Source organism: Myotis nattereri, assembly GCF_964212035.1.
Source record: "Myotis nattereri genome assembly, chromosome: 20".
Taxonomy (NCBI): domain Eukaryota; kingdom Metazoa; phylum Chordata; class Mammalia; order Chiroptera; family Vespertilionidae; genus Myotis; species Myotis nattereri.
The window spans coordinates 11,126,612-11,147,781 of NC_138096.1; positions in this window are offsets into that span (position 1 = coordinate 11,126,612).

A 21,170-nucleotide genomic window follows, 5' to 3' on the forward strand; every position below is an offset into this window, starting at 1 on the left:
TATAATCTCTGGTCAAAAAATATGCATATTTTACATTTTGGGGCCTGCTGAAATATACAAAGGAAAAAAAGGTAAAGTCATTTGAATGGCTTCCCCCCAACATAAAATGTCCATTCATTGAAGTTGCAGTGTATGGAAAATTCAGTTACAATCATTCCTATATGTAGATAATGCCATAAAAATCAGTCACATTGAAGTTCATAAAAACCATATTTTTTTTAGTGTAGCAATGTCTCCAATACCATCTCTATGGTATTTAATCAACAGCTGTGATTTACACAATTTCATAAAGGGAAGCTTCAATTTCCCCCAGAAAAGAACAGATGAAAAGACTATACTGAAAGAAATAGAGTATTATTTTTGAAGCCCTGAGACTCTTCTTGATCAAATTAATTCCTAATCTCATCAAAGGCAACAACCATGCTATTTCTAAATTATGTTCATGTCTTCATAGTTTTAAATATATATTTATGTGTGTTTCTTTATATGTATTATATAAATATATAAACATAAGTTGTGTAGGTTTGCATGGTTTTTAACACTCACCATTGATCATACTGTACCAAATGCCTCTCTAATTTGTTCTTTTTGCTTAGCTGTATTACTTTTGACATTATGAACTGAAATAGCTGTAGTTCATCCATCTTCTAGGAGTGGGAGCACTAGATCCCAGGCCCTGTACATCATCAACTTCACTACAAAATGATGGCAGTAATTTCCCCTGCCTCCGGCGGGGTCTCGTGTCTCCCGGCGGACTTCTTTGTAATAGTTCAATATTGTTCCTACTGGAGTGGGACCGGGAAGTCCAGCTCCTCCCTCTGAGGAGGGTTTCCTTCCTTCCTCACCAGATAACAGTGCATTTATACAGACAAGTGTTACATGAATAGATTCACAGTCGTTCCATTTTATATAGGAAATGTGCCTGGAGGTGTTCTGATTTTCTAGGAGGGGATGTTTGGTAGCATATCAGGTCTGCCAAAATGTCAGAAGTAGAAGAATTTTGAACATGATACCATTTTCCCAAGTTTTCAAGGAAACCCTCTCTCAACCTGCTATCCCCGTCCAGCAGCTGACCTATTCCTCTATGTCAGTGGTTCTCAACCTTCCTAAGGCCGCGACCCTTTAATACAGTTCCTCATGTTGTGGTGACCCCCAACCATAAAATTATTTTCGTTGCTACTTCATAACTGTAATGTTGCTACTGTTATGAATCGTCATGTAAATATCTGATATGCAGGATGTATTTTAATTGTTACAAATTGAACATAATTAAAGCATAGTGATTAATCACAAAAACAATATGTAATTATATATGTGTTTTTCCAATGGTCTTAGGCGACCCCTGTGAAAGGGTCGTTCGACCCCTGACCCACAGGTTGAGAACCGCTGCATCATTAGCAAACTCATCAAAGGGATGTCCATGTCTTCACCTCCCAGCCTTTGGCGTGCTCAGAGTGGAACTCGCCCCCAGTCACCCCAAATAATTCTCAGGGTGCTTATCCATTTTCCTTGATGTCACATCCAACACTCATCTGCAGTCCTCACCCCTGTGAACCCTCAGAATTACGTACATTTGGGGGGTGACATAATGTTCAGTATTACCTCCTGGAATACACTCTTTCTAAAAAATGTATTTTTATTGATTTCAGAGAGAAAGGGAGAGGGACAGAGAGCTAGAAACATCAATGATGAGAGAGATTCATGGACTGGCTGCCTCCTGCACGCCCCCTACTGGGGATCAAGCCCCAAACTGTGACCTCCTGGTTCCTAGGTCAATGCTCAATCAGTGAGCCACGCTGGCCGGGCCTGGAACACACTCTTCTGAGCTTCTGTGAAACAGCGTTCGCCCCACACCGTAGCTTCTCAGTCCCGCCGGCTGGTTTATCTCAGCCAAATACGAAGCTTCCTCCAGGCAGACATCACACATGGCTCCTTCCTCGACCACTTCCCAGTACTCCCATCTGGGCAGCACTTTCTCAGCTGTGAGCAGCTGACGCGTACATTTATATTTTCAGACTTTTCCATCCAACGGCTTGCTTGCCTCCTCAGAAATGATTCAACATGTTCACTCAGAATTCAATATGTCCACAACAAACCCACACTCGTCTGTAGAAAGTTATTTTTTTTAAAAAAAAAAAGAGGAAAAAGGCTGTCTTCCTCCACTGTTCTCCATCGCTGTGCATAGAACAGTATTTATCCTGCCACGCGAGCCGGCTCTGTCACAGCCCTCTCCCCATTTCAATGTCATGCCAACCTCTCCCCCTGGACAAGTTGCCTGACCTCTATCGGCATTTCCATCCATTTCCCCTTTTTACCACAGTAAAGCTATTTAAAATCCCAAATGCAACATGCAGATGATGTACCACCAAATTGTTCACTTGAAACCTATGTAATTTTATTAACCCATGTCACTCCAAAAAATTAATTAAAAATAATGAAGAAGAGCCCAGCTAGTGTGGCTCAGTAGTTGAGCACCGACCTATGAACCAGGAGGTCACGGTTCGATTCCCAGTCAGGGCACATGCCTGGGTTGTGGGCTCGATCCGCAATGATGATTCTCTCTCATCATTGATGTTTCTGTCGCCCCCTCTCTGAAATCAATAAAAATATATATTTTCAAAAAGCAATATATCATGATGTTAAAAGCATGAACTATGCCCTAGCGGTTTGGCTCAGTGGATAAAGTGTTGTCCTGTGGCCTGAAGGTCCCAGGTTCGATTCCGGTCAAGGGCACATGCCCGGGTTGTGGGTTCGATCCTCAGTGGGGAGCATGAAGGAGGTAGCCGATCAATGATTCTCTCTCATCGTTGATGTTTCTCTCTCCCCCACCCCCTCTTCCTTCTTCTCTGAAACCAATAAAAATACATTTAGGAAAGAAAAAAGCATGAACTATGGAAGCAGAACCCCCGGGTTTATGTCTTGGCTCAGCCACTGAGTAGCTGTGAGAGGAGGGACCTAGCCCCTCTGTGCCTTCATTGTATTATCTATAGAGTGGAAGTGGCGCTAATGATGGCTCCTCGTTTTTAAATTGCAACTTTTAAATGTAACCCACTTAGAACAGTGACTAGTGCCCACAAAGTCCCACATAAATGTGAGTTATGCGGATCCACCTCTAGCTGGGCTACCTGTTTTCCCCCTATTCAGCAGAATTTATTTACAAAATGGTTTTATTGCAAGGCTCTCAACTCCCCTCAAGCTTATTTTTCATACGCTAATGAACTTGTCTTGAAACTCCAGTTCACTCGAGAGCCATTTGTTTCTATTTGTTTCTTAACTACGTGCTGTCCGGTTTCTACCTACTGTATTAAATGGCTTTGAAGGTACAAGAATAGTTTTTAGATATATTTTCCAATTTGGCATTTCTTCTCGTGTTGAAAATCTTCACCTCAAGAAAGGAAGTTGTTCATGTTCATCTCTTCGACTTCAATATGAATTTGGGCCAGGCGGTAATTAAATTAGAAGCATGGTCCAAAGTGACTATTTTGCTTTTTTTTTTTTGCTTTTTAATTACTTCTAAAATTAAAAGATAGGTACCTAAAAGAAATCTATCCAAATTACACATTGCTCTGATACGATGTTTTATAATCATGAAATATTAAACAGCTATAACATTTCATTTCTCCACTCCCCGCCTTCCTCTTTAATAGAATCAGCTATTTTTTTTATGTCTTCTCAGATCGAATTCCTATCCAGACGCAGAAGCATCCATATTTCATGAATAATTTGACGAGAAACTTTACATAATATTCTAGGTCAATGTGGTAGGATGAATATGTATAGATGAGACTTACCTCTGTGTGTATGTTTAGCCTTTTTGTAAGTACTTCCCATCTCCCTCCAGGGCAGACTGTGTGCGTGCGGCTACTTGATTCAGTCCCTGGACTTACTATGTCATGTCACTGATATTGGAAATAGCATTTGGAGTTTTATTTTATATTCTATTTCACTCAGATGAAAGTTTATTTCAGGAGACTTGAAGTGCAAACATTTGTCTTTGTTGGATTCCCTATGACATCTCAAAAGTCCACGTTAGGTATCACTCTCAAAATTTGAGATGGGACTCAAGTATTTGCATACTTAATGGTAATTATTTAAATCATATGCACTTCAACAAACAATTGGCCTCATACAAATGGGCTCTTTGTACTTAAGGTTTTAGGGAAGAGCATGGGAAATGGTGGAGAATTGGACAGCTTGGGGAGTTCAGCTGGCCTGACTCGATCACCTCTTTTGCAGGCAGCCATATCATATAGAGATGTAACCAATTTTATATGGTTGCTCTCCCATAATTATATTTTTTAAAAATGATGTAAAAGTTAAAGATCTTAGTGGCAACATTAAAATGTAGTCTGATGCATCAGTTTGGTAACAAAGATGCCTGAACAAAAACTGTCAAAAATATCTGCACCCCTCCCCGTAGTCCCAGAAATGCCTACCTTCTCACTACCATCTTCCTCACCGTGTAGCCACTGGGCCAAGTCCCACGGGGCCACTTGGAGGAACAAACTTCCTTAAACCACATCTTGGACCTACTGAGTCAAATCTTCTGACGGTGTTCTGGACACCACATTTTCCCAACATTTCCCCAATGACTTTTGTGTATATTCAAGTTTGATTGGCCCTTAACTTTTTGTTTTGCATTAAATAATTCAATTTCCACATGAAGATCCCAATACTCTTTAGAAGAAACAGACATTGAACTGTGATTATTTCTCAAACCTGCAAGAAGTTAATTTACCTAATTTTCTAACTAGTCTTCTCAAGATACAGATGCCTGGATTATCTGAGAAAACAGTTACAAAAGGGGAGAAGAACATACACTGAGTGGTCAGATTATTATGACCACCCCATCAGTACCTTGTTGGGCCACCTTTTGCCTTCATTACTGTGGCGATTCTTCTTGGCACTGACTCCATGAGATGTTGAAAGGTCCTGCGAGGAATCTGACACCATGCCTGATGAATAGCACTGTCCAGTCTGTGAGATGTGATGGTTGTGGGACCAGCTGCCTGATGGCTCTTTTAACTTCGTCCCACAAATGCTCCATTGGATTGAGATCTGGTGATTGTGGGGGCCACCTAAGCAAGGTAAAGTCATCCTCATGTTCTTGAAACCACTCCTGCACAATACGAGCATGGCGCATTGTCTTGTTGGAAGAAGCCATCTCCATTGGGATACGCCATCAACGTGATAGGATGGCCTTGATAAGCAGTGATACTTACGTATGTTTTGCTATTCAGAAGTTGTTCCACACGAATTAAAAGGCCCAAATCACGCCAGGAAAACATGCCCCAAACCACAACACTGCTCCCACCAGCTTGAAGGGTTGTACTCATGCATGTGGGGTGCATGCTTTCATGCTGTTTCCGCCAAATTCTCACTCTGCCATCTGCATGATGCAACTGGAAATGTGATTCATCGGACCACATGACTTTTTTCCAATGCTCGACTGTCCAATCCTTGTGTTCCTGTACGAATTGGAGATGTTTTATCTTGGTAACTGCAGACAGCAAAGGTGTTCGAACAGGCCTTCGGCTTCCATATCCCATACGATGCAGTGTACGGCTAATTCGCCTACAAACGTCAGGTGGTCATAATAATCCGGCCACTCAGTGTATATTGACATTAAGCTTTACACACACACACACACACACACACACACACACACACACATGCTCCAAAAACACCAGGGATGGATAATTTAGAGCAGGCCTCTTTGCCAAAGCCACTGGCCAACCACTTTCAAATATGTTCAAAAAAATCAAGAAAGAGAAAAAGGAGAAATAGACGTTGTTATGAAAATAATGCTTTTGCAGTTCAGTAGCACAGTTTTTCCATTAATGCAGAATGGGTTTTGCTGACTTAGTTTGGTTTGAAAACGAATAACTGACAATTGTACGTGATAAATACTTCACTTTTTAGAAACTGCATTAGAGGACCCGGCACTGTACATCATAGAGGTGTGTTATTTACATCCATTTATGATGCACCCGTCCTGCACTACGAGCTAGAGAGGAAAATTAGTCTGCTGTGACTCTCGTGCTGGAAGTGGAGCACAGGTTGGTTTGCTCCTCAGCTGGGAAGTCCTGTGTTGCAAGGGTATATTAGCATCCTGCATATACATCAGGGCATAATTAGCATATTAGAATGTTTTTGCATGAAGACTGGCTTTGGCTTTTTTTTTTTTTCCCAGACATAGTTTTATTATTTTAATTTGGTTTGTTCCTTGGTAAGTCCTTGAATTTTTTTTTCTATAGCATTTAAAGCTGTCTTATTATCCTATAAATATTTTCTGGTTACACTGAATTTTTGAATGTTTGCCGTTAAATACAAACAGGAACAAGCTTCCCACTTGGATGTTTTAAAACATGAACTTCCCACAGTGTCATGGCAGCGTTCACAGGGGTGGCTTTAACAGCCATCAGACACTATAACAGTGGTTCTCAACCTTCCTGATGCCGCGACCCTTTAATACAGTTCCTCATGCTGTGGTGACCCCCAACCATAAAATTATTTCCATTGCTACTTCATAACTGTCATGTTGCTACTGTTATGAATCGTCATGTAAATATCTGATATGCAGGATGTATTTTCATTGCTACAAATTGAACATAATTAAAGCAGAGTGATTAATCACAAAAACAATATGTAATTATATATGTGTTTTCCGATGGTCTTAGGCGACCCCTGTGAAAGGGTCGTTTGGCCCCCAAAGGGGTCGTGACCCACAGGTTGAGAACCACTGCACTATAAGGAATGTATTTCCCAAGGGCTTTGGGATGCAATCATTAAGGAAGTTAGCACCCAATCTCCCATTGTCTATGGGAGGGCACTGCCTGAACTAGAATAGGAGTTGGATTGACTCCATCAAAGAAGCCATTGGCTGAGTCCCCAGGGCAGTGAGGACAGGACATGTGGGCATCACTCATTCACAGGGTCGCCAGGAGTCAGAGCCCATAGCCGACGCAATGGCACATGACACCTGTGACAGGGTGCGGTCAACTCCTCTTACCCGTGGACCAGTGGTTGTTTCTCTTGAGAATGCGTATGGAATGGGTTGTGTCTGCTGGCCTATGTGAAGCTAAGATTTCTTTCTGTCTTCGCAGCCCTCTTGGTGCATGGCCGGGGATGGGCAGCATATTCTGCTTCCATGTTTCTTCATTAAGAAAGCTCAACCTGTCCTTTTCCTCCCCCTCTTCTAGCTTCATAGAGAGGTTTTCTGGGTGGGAAGGAGATGTTATTTTTAATTACGTTCCCCCAACACACTGCAGGGTAACTGTTCTGTAATCACTGAAAATGTCAAGGTCGTGAAAGGAAAGAAACGCTGGAGACATGCTCTAAACTCTAAACTGGGGAAAACGAAAAGACAGCAGTTAACTGCCATGGGAGGCTCCAGGCTGCATTCTTTTGAATGGACACACATACCAGGAGCTGTGAAACCTTCAGTGGAGTCTAAGTGTTAGAAGTATTGGGAGTGATTTTCTTATTCTGGAGGCTTCCTTGAAGAATGTGTTCGGGTGAAATACTAAAGTTATGTACGAGAGATGCACGATTATTTTCAAATGGTGTAGAGAAGTAATTTGAAATACACTTTTCTCTACATATGAGACTGGTTCACAGCTGGTATTGGAGGGGGGAGGGGAGACAGATACAAAAGATATCCCGTTGCCCTGACCGGTTTGGCTCAGTGGATAGAGTGTCGGCCTGCGGACTGAAGGGTCCCAGGTTCGATTCCGGTCAAGGGCATGTACCTTAGTTGCGGGCACATCCCCAGTAGGAGGTGTGCAGGAGGCAGCTGATCGATGTTTCTCTCTCATCGATGCTTCTAACTCTCTATCCCTCTCCCTTCCTCTCTGTAAAGAAAATCAATAAAATATATTTTTTAAAAAGATATCCCGATATACTCATCCAAAAAGATAAAATTGGTTGAAGTTTCTGCTAGTTGGTTCTTTCTTTTAAATAAACACAGTTACTTTTAAAGTTCTATTTTGGATTCCTATATTCCCTCTCTTGAGACAACTCTTATGTATCGTACCCACATATGCTTATGTAATGTATGTTGTTTTGTATTTTAAACCACGTAAGTGGTATCATACTTGCCCACACTTTTGCAGCCTGTCTCTTTAGCTGATGTTATTTAGGGATGTATATACTTTTTACATCTTGCTAATATTCATTTCTCACGGCAGCATTACATAAGCCCATGTTGGTCCATTCCTCTGCTGAGAAACAGGTTGCTTCTATTTTTCCCACTATCCTAAACACTGATGCCTCATTATATAAATTTTAAATATATCTTCTCCCACGGTGTGGTTTGCATGTTCCCCTTAAGAACTGACATTTGACACACAGGAGGTTTCAATTTTAATACTGGCCCATTTGTTGACCCATTTTTTAACGGTTTGTCCTCTCATTTTATAAAAAATTATTTTTTGTGTTCATGTATTAAGGATATTTTTAGAGGTACTGCAGGGGGGAAAAAATAGAACAAACTTTGAAAAAAAGCTTGTCCTAAAAAGTAAAGAATATAAATTAACTTGCTAATATACGTATATATTTATCTAAACTGTAGGGTCGACAAACTTCTAAAATAAATACTCGCATAGCATTCCATGTTATGTAAAGAGAAGTTTGAAATTAGTCATTTTCTGTGTTTGAGAAAACGCACTTAAGGTAGTCAGGCTTAAATTATTTGTCTTTTGGCTAATTATGAGGGGAAATGCTTGAGAATCTTACTATCTGGATCTATTTCTAACAGTCATATATTTATTCTTTCATGCACCCATGCAAGCACATTTATTTAGTCAACAGATATTTGATGTATTCATATTTATCTTAGCACCTGGTGTCTGACACAGAGTTCTAGAAGCAAAACAACATTTCCAGCCACAGAGATTTTACATTTTGTTGAGATGATACAGGCCGTAAACAAATGAATCCGCCTCTATAAAGTGGTTGGACCCTCCTGCACTGCTGGTGGGAATGCAGACTGGTGCAGCCACTGTGGAGAACAGTATGGAGCTTCCTCAAAAAACTACAAATGGAACTCCCATTTGACCCAGTGATCCCACTTCTAGGAATACATCCCAAGAAACCAGAAACACCAATCAGAAAGGATATAGGCACCCCTATTCATAGCAGCACAATTTACCATAGCTAAGATTTGGAAACAGTCTAAGTGCCCATCAACAGACGAGTGGATTAGAAAACTGTGGTACATCTACACAGTGGAATACTATGCTGCTGTGAAAAGGAAGGAACTCTTACCATTTGCAACAGCATGGATGGAGCTGGAGAGCATTATGCTAAGCGAAATAAGCCAGTCAGAGAAAGATAAATATGACATGATCTCACTCATTTATGGAACATAATGAACAACATAAACTGATGAACAAAACCAGATCCAGAGACAGAGAAGCATCGATCAGACCGTGAAACCTCAGAGGGAAGGTAGGGGAGGGGAGGAGTAAGGGAGAGAGATCAACCAAAGGACTTGTATGCATGCATATAAGCCCAACCAATGGACACAGACAACAGGGGGGTGAGGGCATGAGCAGGGATTTGGGGGGGGGGGTTGATAGGGGGATAAGGACACATATGTAATACCTTAATCAATAAAGAAATTTAAAAAATAAATAAAGTGCTTGGATGATGATGATATAGTGGCAAGGAGAACAGCAAAGCAGCAGGATGGGAGGGGCAAACTTGGCTATTCTTTCAGGCAAGGATTCCTAAACCTAAACCGGGAGAGAAAAAGAGGGAACAGCATTCCAGAAGAGGGAAGGGCAAGTACAAAGGCGCTGAGCTCAGCATGCAGCCTGTGAGCCATCCTACCAGGGCGCCTGAGCAAGCCCCATCCACTGCAGATGGAGGAGGAGTTCTGCTGACTCCTGCAACTTGCTAATAATAAACACCTAAGAAAATTCATTAGTAAATTACTCTGACTTCTAGGTCCCAGGTCTAAACTTGCTCCTGCGGGGCCATGTTTTGAAAGTATGAGCTGCAAAGATACTCCAGCTGAAGTGTGACTTTTTTAGTCATCTCCAGAGTGGGTGAAATACTAAGGAGTGTTGTTAGTGCTAAAACGCCCACCTTTGCCAGCGAAGATTTGCACATTGCCTGGGGGGATAAGACAGCTGGAGACTGGAGGAACAGTTTTGAGGTCTTTTTGCTGTTTTTTTGTTTTTTTTTGGTTAGATGTCATTGATTATATCTCAGTCTGTTTTAAATGGCAGTTTATAATATTTAGAAGAAAACATACAGAATGATGTCAAACTCAGCTCAGGTCATGGCATTGATGGGAAAGAAATTGACAGTGTTCACTTAGAAAACACCGTAACTACTGGTCAGATGAGCTCATTACGCTGCCCGCCGACTTGCTAGTATCAATATAGATTGAATCAAGCTAAGCCGAAATGGAATTTTATTTTAAATGCTTTGTGATTGAAGCAATCTGCAGAAAATATGGGCCTTGTTAAGCCAATATCCAGTGAATGCTACATGCAATTTCTACAACACTACATATATAGTGACATGCTCCGCTGAAATAATACATTTATGTATTTCTGTCCTTCTGGGATTAGAAGGTACGAACAGAAATCTCAACTGGGCCAGTTCTCCATCTTTCATGTTTTTCTTCCCCAAAAATATTCTATCGAGTAACCAAGGTTCCAAATTGTTGCAAGCAAAATGAATAATTTTTTCAATGAATTTATGTTTACTATCAATCTACCTTCACATTAATATTTATAGGAAGTTTGAGAATCTAACTTCATGCTTTAACTGGCAAACATCTGTATTTCCATTTTACAGAAAGAAATTATCAGGTGTGAAATATAACTTATTCTGCACCCAGTTTGCAAAAATGCAGCATGCATTCCTAATTATAAAGGCAACTAGAAAATAAAGTGATAATTTATTTTCCAAATCTAAAGTTTTTTGGTTTTTTTTTTAAAAGTACTCTGGTCAGTGTGAATATATAAGCACTTGGGAACCTAGATGAAATAAAGTAATTACTGAGACTAATTTATTAACATAATTAAATAACTATCTTAACTATAATACAAAACATTTTATTTAGAAATACACCATTTGTTTTCCTTTGTTATCTTGTATTAAACAATATGATTTAGGCTCCTGACTTGCAGTATTGCCATCAAGCACCATAGAGCCAGTTTTTGCATCATCTCACACAGTTTTTCAGAGTACGCCCTCTTTGCTTTTCTCTGCATTTAAATTTAAATATATATATATACACACACACACACACACACATACATATACATATACATATACATATACATGCATAGCTCTATTTCCTTATGATACAGTCATAATAGAAATGTAGTCCCAAATCCCAATATCAATTGGAGTAATATCAAAACATGTATTGCCCCTCCCCAGAACTTATGTAGGTACTATATGTTTCCTACATACAAATGAGTACATTGCTTTTATTTCATTTTTTTATATTTGTATTGATGTCAGAGAGGAAGGGGGAGGGAAAGAGAGATAGCAACATCAATGATGAGAGAGAATCATTGATCAACTGCCTCCTGCAGGGCCCCTACTGGGGATCGAGCCCACAATCCAGGCACATGCCCTGACCTGGAATAGAACTGTGACCTCCTGGTTCATAGGTTGACTGACGCTCAACCACTGAGTCATGCCAGCTGGGCAGTATACTGCTTTTAGAGATGAAATTTTAGAATCCTGTTTTTTGGGCAATAGAGACACCTGTCATTGTCTCAAGGAGTAACTACCAATCCCTGTTAAAGGTTTTTGTCTCATTTTACATCGTTCCCCTGAGCTGAGTCTGCCAATCAGCCCCCTCCCCCTTCTTCCTAAGTGCTTGTCTTTAGTGCCTGAGCCTTCCCTGCCTTGCTCTTCACTGGCACCTTCACTTCAGTATCAGCTTGCTCACAGTTGCAAAATCTCTCACCCAGCCCCAGCCCAGGCTCGTGTAAAAACAATGGTTTTCACAATATTCACATTGCCAACATTCACCCCCGTATCGATTCCAACAGGCAGCGAAAGGTTTGTCCTAATAACGCTGTGTGTGCTGCTCTCGGGCGACTGAGGAGCAGGTCATTGATTCATCTGAAGGCGCTTTTCAGAGTTTCTCCCGACTCGTTTTATGAGGCGAGTATTATCCCAATACCAAAAACAGTCCCCCAACCAACAGGCACTCGTGAATAGTAAGGTTAATTCAGCCAAATAAAAGTGATTGCTGGCTTGAGACACAAGTTTTAAAAAAATGCAATGTTTCTCTAGTTAAAGGCGATATGACATTTGCACTTCAAAAATCAGAGTGACATCATGGTGGCTTGTTAGTGTACCTGTCAGTAATGAAACACTTGTCAAAGTGCTGGATGCACCTCACACACCCAAGAAAGTAAATAAATAACCACCGTAGTTTTCGGCAAGTCAACTCATCGCAGCCCCACTGTATCGAGGCTTTGAATAAATGGCCTCTTTGCAGACAAAACAACACTCATCGTGAACCTGCAGCAACCCTCCATGGCAAGAGGAGAGTGAGAAAGGGATTTGGAAAGTACTCCTCCATCTCCCCCGAAACAATCCACCTCCAGGGGAAGTTAGCAACGTCAACCTCCTTAGCTGAGCTCACCTGAGAACCAGGCGGGAGGAGTAGCTCGGCCTCAATCTCCCATCTGAGGTTTGCATCTCGAGACTGAAAAAGAAGCAACAACACGAAAGCAATTAAAATAGTTCTTGTGAGGATGTCCTCTGTTAATTACCTTTACAAAGAATCACTCCTTCGAAGTGACAAGCCCTGGCATGAGTGAATTTTAAAGGAACAGGGAAGTATACAAGCCTGGCAAGGTTTATTTTATTTTCCTCAAAAAGAGCATTAATCATCAACCAGAGTATTAGCCTCAAGACTGACATTATTCTCGGGTTCTACTCAGGAGCCAGGGGGCATGCATTTATTTTGGTGAAATATTAATTTTGTCTTGGTTTATAGACTTCTAGACAAATCATTCCTTCAGACATAATTACCTCAATAAAATTAATATCTCAAAAAGTAAAATTTAGAGGTGAGGAAGGGATATAAAAGCTATTTGAAATTGCTTTTACGGTTAGTTTTATAATTTTTATCTTACATTAAAAGTGTATTTTATGTTTATTATTACCATTTGCTCATGCAGAGAGAAATTCCCTAAACAGGAGACTTTGTAGGGGAGACATAACATTTTCGTTTTTAAAAATTGGTCACCCGTTAGATTAGGTAAGTCCTGTCGCAGACAAGCTGCTGTAACGAACAGACCCAAACTGTAAAACTGCCCTCACATAACAGAATCACACTTTTCCCATCAGAACATGCGTGTTCAGAGGAGAGGACTTCTCTTTCCCGCTAGTTGGCCAGGAATTAACCATTCCCTTCAATCTCATGACTTGGTCCTTTACACATACAACATTCACTGATTTTATTTTTCAAAGGGAGGAGGTGAATCCAGAAAAAGTCAACTATTAAGTAATTGGAGCATAAGCCGTTTGACTGGCTCACAAATAAGGCATTTGGCTTTTTTCTAAGTAAAATTCTAATGAGTCAACATGTTTATTGGTGGACCCGGCTAAGGCATGGAATTGGAGTGTACAGAGATCTAAAGCCCTTCAAAGTTACCTTCCTGTAAGTCAAGTCATAGAAAAATACAGGGTATCGCCCCCAAAATATATACACACTTAGCAGCTGATAGCTCCGTGGATGTGTCTTTCTTTTAAGATTTAACCCACTGGAATTAATAGTTATTCAAAGTGTGCATACATTTGGGGAGGCACCGTATATTTCAGGATGAAATGCATGTGGGGTAGATGGGTAAACGATCCCTCTACCTCTCTCTCTGTGAACAACTTTTCTTAGAACCTTTTATTTCCGCCACTTTTTCAAATGCACACACTTCCTAACAAGGTAGCAACTTCTGGTGCTGCAGACGCTGCTGACGGAGAGAACAGTGTAAAAAAGACACATTCCTCTCACTCCAAAGTGTTCTGCCGGTCATTAAAACATGTATTAGATACATAATAAATAATAAACTTTATTCTCAGTTATATATTAAAAGCAGAAATCCTTTTAATAGACAGCAGTAACATTAATCCAACATGATGATTAATTTTATTTTATTTTTTTATATATTTTATTGATTTTTTTTTTTACAGAGAGGAAGGGAGAAGGATAGAGAGTTAGAAACATCGATGAGAGAGAAACATCGATCAGCTGCCTCCTGCACATCTCCTACTGGGGATGAGCCCACAACCAAGGTACATACATGCCCTTGACCGGAATCAAACCCAGGACCCTTTGGTCTGTAGGCCGATGCTCTATCCACTGAGCCAAACCGGTCAGGGCAACAATTAATTCTAACAAGAAGATGGCGGGTAATGGAAGTGGCACAGGCCGGTAATGCAAGAAGAGGGGTAACTTTTCCCCATATTTTCATCCTTTCCCTCTGACTTTCTTCTGGAGCCATTGCTAAGTGTGTCTAATCTATGTGCATATGGAGGCACATTTTTTAACTATTACGTTTTTAAAACATTTTTGGTGTAACTACCTGGCTGGTACCTGGCTGGTTCAGGAGGTTTCGTGGTCACCAGACCCTCGCACCACCCGGGCTGAGCTGGGGGGCCAATGAGCCCAGTGGGGTCCACACTTCCCATCGGGGGTTTCGCACCTAAAGATTCCACCAGCCTCACATGGTGTTCACATCTGTGGCCGCACATTCTCAGCGCAGATGGAAAACACTGTTTTTGGTCCCCGGTTGGTGGAATCTGGGGGTGCAAAAGGCCGATGCAGAGTCACCTGTCAGATGTGGATTTGGGGCTGCACGGGAGGCGGCTGTATTCCTCTGTGGAGATGCTTCATCATTTCATCCATCTCTCAGAATGGAAGGACTGGACAAGGGGCGAGTGACATCCAAATTATGGCACTTCTGTTTACGTAAATGTGTAGAAATCGTTATAATGCCATAGATAGCCTGCGGCCATACATTTCCCTTTGTTCTTGAGCAATAATATACGTATTACTCGCATCAGATAGCAAACCACTTTTCAAATATATTCATTTAGATGATTCCCACAGGAACCTTCTAGAAGCAAGGACTCTTCTTTTTCTTCCCACTAGCCTCCTCATTATTATTTTATCGCTGAATGAACAGTTGCTCAGAAGAGAAGATCAACGTTTCAAGTTCATGTAGTTAATAAATTTTGGAGACAGAACTCCGGCCTACATGTCCATATGACAGATTTTTATGCTTTACATAACGCCATGCATCTCAACAATTTCCTAAGATTTAATATAAAAATAATTGGTGAAATAGACATGAACATGCTGGCTATGTGGGGAGTAATCTTATTTCCCATGTAACTATAATCAAGGTCTGTGGAGACCTGCAGATGGCAGATGTGGCCCAAATTCATGAGACAGAAAACTAAGAAGAAAGCATGCAGGTTTTCTGAATGAAGGGGACTTTGAAAGTTCCTCAGCATTATGGACAGATCTATGAGTAAGTCAGCAGCTGGATCTAATATTTATTGACCTCTAGTATGTTATTCGTTTTCATTTCACACTCAGGTTATGTCATTGGCCATGTTGTAATTTGTACTCAATAAGAGGTAGCTGTGGTATTTTCTTTAATGCCATTGCCCCACAAGGTTAGCACAATAGCAGTCATGTAGCAAGTGTCCAATTGGATTAATCAAATGTATATATTTTATACCATTTGATTTATAAAGTGAAAGATGATGAAATTAAGGCACAGACATCCTATCTAATAAAAGAGTAATATGCAAATTGACCATCACTCCAACACAGAAGATGGCTGACCCCATGTGGACACAAGATGACTTGTAGGGGAGAGACAGTTGGAGGGACCCAGGCTTGCAAGGGAGGGCAGTTGGGGGGCAACCAGGCCTGCAGGGGAGGGCAGTTGGGGGGAACCAGGCCAGCAGGAGAGGGCAGTTGGGGGTGACCAGGCCGGCAGGGGAGCAGTTAGGTGTCAATCAGGCTGGCAGGGGAGTAGTTAGGGGGTGATCAGGCTAGCAGGCAGAAGCAGTTAGGGCAATCAGGCAGGTAGGCAAGCGGTTGGGAGCCAGCAGTCATGGATTGTGAGAGGGATCCCAGATTGGAGAGGGTGAAGGCTGGGTTGAGGAAAACACACACACACACACACACACACACACACACACACACACACACATGCACGAATTTCGTGCACCTGGCCTCTAGTTTTCAGATATTTGCAAGAGATCTCACAGTAACTTTAGAAGAGAAAGAAAAAACAAAACAGGAATATTACCTAATTCGTGCTGTGTTTTCTTTAAGATCAAAACCAGTAAAAGAAAATAAGAATCAAAATTAAAGGCCATTTCATTGATCAATATAGATACAGACATCTTGTGATCATTTACAAACCAGTAACCTACATAATGTGTGTAGGTGTGCAGGTGTGTATATAACTCCAGCCATAAAACACATACATGAGTATATCAAAGCCTTCTTATGCATGCCCATGTCAACAACAAATAAAACAGCAGACTAAAGCACACAATTCAGAATATTTCCCTTGACTGGCTGCTCTTCATTTTACATATTTATTTATTCTACTTCCTTCAAGGCAAAACTTTTATCTTCACCCTTTTCCATTTCTTCTCTCTCTGCGGCACCCTGTTCAAAGGCCTCCCGGAACCTGCATCTTTGGGACTATTTCTGCGAAAATGGTTTAACCTTTTGGGGTTGGCCTTTTTAGTTTATCTTATCAACTCATCTCCTGCCTCATTGAAACCCTTTTGCAATTAGATTTCCACGTGTCTACACAGTTCCAAAAATCTGTAAATGACTCTATCAGTTTTCTAAACTCAAGCCATCTCATCTTTTAAAGAATTATCTCGGCTTTATGTTATAATGCACAGAAGAATATATAAACCGCATTCTCTCTCTGCCTGTGTACAGTCATGGAAGTGTATCAAAAATTAACCTACCACTGCAGGGCCTTGGGTTTGTTTACAAAAATGATGACTTGTATAGTTTAGTCAGACATCCCTACCTGTCTTCTCTGAATGATGCCAGACCAGGAGGGATCCCTAACAAGCCTTCCTTTTAGTCAACAAATACTGAGTTTCCATTTGTGCAGAGCCTGGTTTGAAGCCACAGAGACACAGCAGTGAGAGGGTAAGTGAGGTTCTTGTCTCGGATCACCTGACCGTTTAGCCAACCAATGGGCAATGTGCCTCCTATGGCATTTCATTCCTATTGACACGCATGTCTGTCTTCACACCAGTTTTGTAATGAACTGAAATCAGGTGGTAAAAGTTTCTAAAATTTCTCCTTTGGAGCACTGTGTTGGCCATTTCCAACTCCCAGACAAGAACAGAAGGGCGGCCGCCTCGCGCTCGACTTCGCCTGGGTGCTAATGGCTGTCTGGCCATTAGCACGGATCCTCCGCCTCCAACTAGTAGTTTGGACACAAATCAAAGAAGCCCTGAAAGAACTTTTATAATTTACAGTTTCCTTCCAGGCTGAACACTCCCAGGGATCAGCGCTCGGCGTAGTCTTAGCAAGTTAATGCCCGTGCTTAACATTTATATGGGATTCTGGTTATTGGGAAAACCCTCCACTCCCACTGACATCTTGACGTGGCTTTAAGCAGCTCCGTGAGGGATTATCTCGGCTCTGAAGAAAGGACAAAGAATTCTGCTAATTGCAGAGGAATCTTAACGTCCTTTCAGCATCGTGCTCCCTGAATGCGCTCAGCACTTTCATTAAAGAAAAGAAAAAAAAAATCCACAGGAAGATTAGTTAATGTTGAATAAAAACACAAGTAAAGCAATTCTATCCTTAGATTATCCCCTCGTGAGGTTAGGTTATTTCTCTCTTTAGTTCCTCTCTAATATTTTGACATTTCTTTTTTATTTTTATGACATTTTTCAATCCTTAGCTACTTTAAGTGGATTCGGCTAATTTAAATATTAGGTTTAAACCCAGTTGAGGAAACCTCTATTAGAAGTACAGCTGGTTAGTATTTCTTTTCACCAATAGACATTTTTAGAGAAACCCAAAGGGTAAATATTTTCAATAACAAATAATTCCTGCAAAATTTAAACAAATTATTTACTTTTGACTTAAGAAAGTGGGATAAAGATGATTAGTTCTGAGAGGCATTAGATCACTGGTTCTCAACCTTCCTAATGCCGCCACCCTTTAATACAGTTCCTCATGTTGTGGTGACCCCCAATTTCATTGTTACAAGTTGAACATAATTAAAGCATAGTGATTAATCACAAAAACAATACGTAATTATATATGTGTTTTCTGATGGTCTTAGGCGACCCCTATGAAAGGGTCGTTCGACCCCCAAAGGGGTCGCGACCCACAGGTTGAGAACCGCTGCATTAGATTATGATGGGGAATATGAGACATTTTTTGGGGGGTTGGGGACTAGCAATCTGAATCTGTGCCAGTAACCTGCCTTGTAAGGCACACTCTTGCTGGCCGATAATTAACTCCATTGATCCCTCTTCTGTCTTGCAGAACCTGTTTCCCAGAATATGCCCTTGGGCCATAAACAAAGAATGGAATGACTTAGCTAGAGGGGAGGTCCCTGGCACCACCCACACCAGGCATTTGGATACAATCTAACTTCCCCATTCTAAGGGACTCAGGGGGGCTGTGGAAGCCCACCACAGAAGCCTGGTAGTTACCAAATAGAGAGAAACCAAAGGGTATACTAGTAAAAGGTAAATCTTCCTCCATATTCACCCACTCAGGGATTTGGAGAACTGACCCGCTGAGTCACGGTACTGGTACATCTGAAACATCTGAAAATAAATGAGTTTATCCTGGATCTCCGAGTACTCCCTGTGTGTTTTTCAGTTGCCTGGTAAATTCTGTAACAATTACTTATGTCAATTCAGTGCTGCAGAATAACTGCATAAAGATATCAAAAAAATATATAAGTGTACAAGCTGATCTCTAAGATTTAGCCTTGTTATTAGAAAAAAAAAAAAGCAATGGAAGAATTCATTGTTAATTGGAGCTCACATCTATATTTTAAAGCATATCGGACCCAAATTACCCACCAAAATTTTACTATTTTTTCTACACGAAAATTCAGGTTATGGTGAGAAGAAAAGCATTTCCTGGTGTCTTCCTAGGGGAAAAGAAAAGAAAACACTGGCCAGAAGATGTATAATTTTTACTTGCTGGAATGACCACCTAATCTTGGTAGCTTGATGGAGATGCACTGGCTGATGAGTAACTATGACGTGATTTATTATCTCTGGGACTTATTTTATTCTCAAATCGCACTTGCATTTCCTTTACAAAACTCCAAGATACATTAGTCCTGGGACCTCAGAGGACGCTCAAAGGCCGCGGCTAATCGCAGAGTTTCAACGAGCCCTTTAACAAACCAACTACAAACAGTGACATTCAAATAGCATGTTTTTTATAAATCCAGTTCTGACCCCCAAAAAACACAAAAAACTTCCAATTTGTTACTGATTGTCCCGCTGTTAACGGGGAACATGGGTCATCGGCAAGTTTAGGAATCTAGAGAGAAAAGTACAGAACCAGAAAGGGAATATCAGAACAGGCTATCGGAAGGCTAGAGAAGAATCTTTCGGGGGATCTCATTTACAGTATTTGTGATGGGGAGAAAGTCTCTTGCCTTCTTCTCCCCATTTCTACTTCATTCCAGGGACCGGGTTACCTTCTAGTCATGTCAGCCGGAGGGGCCTACCAGAGTCAACCAAAGTCAAATACATTGTCTGTGTACCCCCCGCCACCCCCCATGGAAGTGTGTCTCTTCGCTGTCTGTCTCCCTTTTTTTCTCCAGGCTTCTTGGCAACAGTCTCAGCTGCTAATATCACAAAGGAACAAAAAGGATTCTCTCGTCATAAAAGCGCTTCTAACGCTTTTCTTATTATACGCCGCAGCGATAGAACCAGCTTAAAAAGTAATCTTTCAAACCATCAAGAGAGGAAGGAAGCGCAGCGGAAACCCCAAAAAAGGCCGAAACAGAACGAGTGTCAAAACTGCACCTGATCCCGTCCTGATGCTTTCAAAGGCTTGTTTCCTCTTTCTGAGGCTGAAGAGCTTAACGCTTGCAGACTGTTAAGGGTGGACAAAGAGTGACAAATAGAGTCCGCATCTGGGAAACAGGTGAACAAAAAGCCAACCAACCAACCACATCAGTCAAGCAAATGGTTGGTTTTAAACACTACTCCCGCTGAGCCTTTAAAAAAATCATAAAATATATAAAACAAAATTCATTTGTATTATTATAAAGGTTTATTGTCTGTGTGTGTGTTCAGTGATTTTTTTTTTCTAACTAATTTGTGTTGAGGCCTCTAGTCTTCATTAGAGCAAGGTGATACTAGGGGGTTTTAGGATACAAGAGGTATGGTGTAGCTCTTAGGAAAACAGGCTTTGTAATCACACGTGGAAAAACTCTGGATGCTGGTTCTGATTTTAGCTCTAACAGAAACCCCAGCTGCACGTCTTCTAGGTCTGGACTAAAAGAAAGGGGACTTTGGAAACTCAGGGGTGTAATTCCATCCAAATAAAAAGCATTGATTCTCCAGTGCAAGTCTCAGAAAATTCTCTTTCTCGGGGTATCGCAGGAACCCCATTCCCATGAGCCACCGGGGGAGGTGAGCCCCTGTCCTACCCTGTAACAGATGGGTGTGCACATGACTTGACTTGGGGGACCCCTTCCCCTGGGAAGTCTAGCACTCTGACACCATATACATTTCATAGCAACATCGTTACTGACTAGAATAAGCACTGTGAGGAGACAGTGGCCGGTGCGCTGCAATGGCAGGTCCCTGTGCAGTCCCGATTCTCAGCAGCCTGCCTCTGGCAGAGCACTTCCTTCCCAATGGGCCTTGGCACGCGTCTGCTCTCTGTCAGACTCAGTCCGCGCCACGTCTGACCAGCATCCAGTTCTGCTGCTGGGGGCTCGTGTGAATGCCAAAGGGAAGAGGTTGTGTGTGGGCCTTTTTCCCCCCACATTCAATTCAACAATATTTTTCAGAATAAAGAGCAAAAATGAGAAAATGACTATGTATTGTCAGGCTCCTTAATGAATGCAAAACAATCCTCAAACAGAGCAGAAAAGCAGATGGAGGCAGTGACAATGTAATGGACTGGGACT